Consider the following 1,353-nt stretch of genomic DNA (forward strand, 5'->3'; position numbering starts at 1 on the left):
TTTTTTTTATGAACCTGTTTTTCACGGAGTTACAAAAACATCCACTCAGCTGGACACCATGCATTTAATTTTTGAAGCAAAGAACCATATATTTAAAACCCAACATCAGAGAGTCATATATTGTGTGAAAACTATGAATTAACACATTTTTAATGCCGCTAATCTGATGTTTTCCCACATTTTAACATATCCTAATACTAGTTATTCCTCACTGATAATATGCAAAAAAAAAAAAAAACTTAAACTGTTAACTACAGTCTAATAACACTGAGTTATCAATTTACACTCAAACATGTTATTGGAGATCAGGTTTATCAAGAACAGCACAGTTACAGTGATGGTATGAATGTCAGTGTATGGGATGATGTGTAAGTGTCCACTGTGTTGGCTGATATGGAACTAAAACAATAAAACCCATGAATATACAAGAGAACAGCTGTAGAATAACTGTCCACTGGAGTGACCAGTATGCATTAAAGGGTTAATTCACTGATCATGTAGATCTTCATTAAAACTTAAAGTAAATCCAAAGGTTATTATATCAAAACTGAGAAAACTGAAGAAAAAGTATGTTTTTCTGTAAAATCTATCATTAACTGAACATAAAATAAGTGTCTCCATACACTGTCATTTGTCAGACTCCATGGGTTTTACTGATGAATCAATGTTGTAGAAGAGGACGGTGTTTCCACAGTCGGTGAAAAGATGACAAAATGCATTTTATACCAGTTGTGTACATGCATTGATAGGATTAGTGGATCAGCAGTTATTTAACATTTTATATCAGTAAATCGTTTTGGTTGGTGGTGGATGTTTGGGTCTTTATGGGTTAAATTATGCTACACACAATAAATAACATCCCTCACAGTGCGGGGAGTTCATAAATGCTACTAAAACATGAATGTTTAGTTGGTCTGTTAGGTCTATTATTTATCAGTTTCAGCTGCAGTATAATATAATCAGGTCGATAGGCTGCAGCCAGTTAAGCTTTTCTGCAAGGTAATTAGATTCAGATAATCCAAACAACAAAAGCCATAATCCTGTTCAAATTCACAGCATTCTGTTGGTATTGAACTGGCTGCACTCAGACCGGTGAACAAACAGCCAGAGCGATTAGAAACTGGAGCTGTTTATTGGATCACAGGGCACGAGTTTGCTTACGTTAATGTTTTCCCATAATGTATGTCATGGTGTCACACAGTCGCAGGGATATGTGTGTGTGTGTGTGTGTGTGTGTGTGCATGGTACATGATAGTTTCAACATTGCTTTTTGTTTTGTTTCAGTCTTGTATAGTCATTAAAAAAAAAGTAGAGCATGAGGAATAATGCTGCCTCCTCCACTATCTGATAGGT

The sequence above is a fragment of the Sphaeramia orbicularis genome, chromosome 13, assembly GCF_902148855.1.
Source record: "Sphaeramia orbicularis chromosome 13, fSphaOr1.1, whole genome shotgun sequence".
Taxonomy (NCBI): Eukaryota; Metazoa; Chordata; class Actinopteri; order Kurtiformes; family Apogonidae; genus Sphaeramia; species Sphaeramia orbicularis.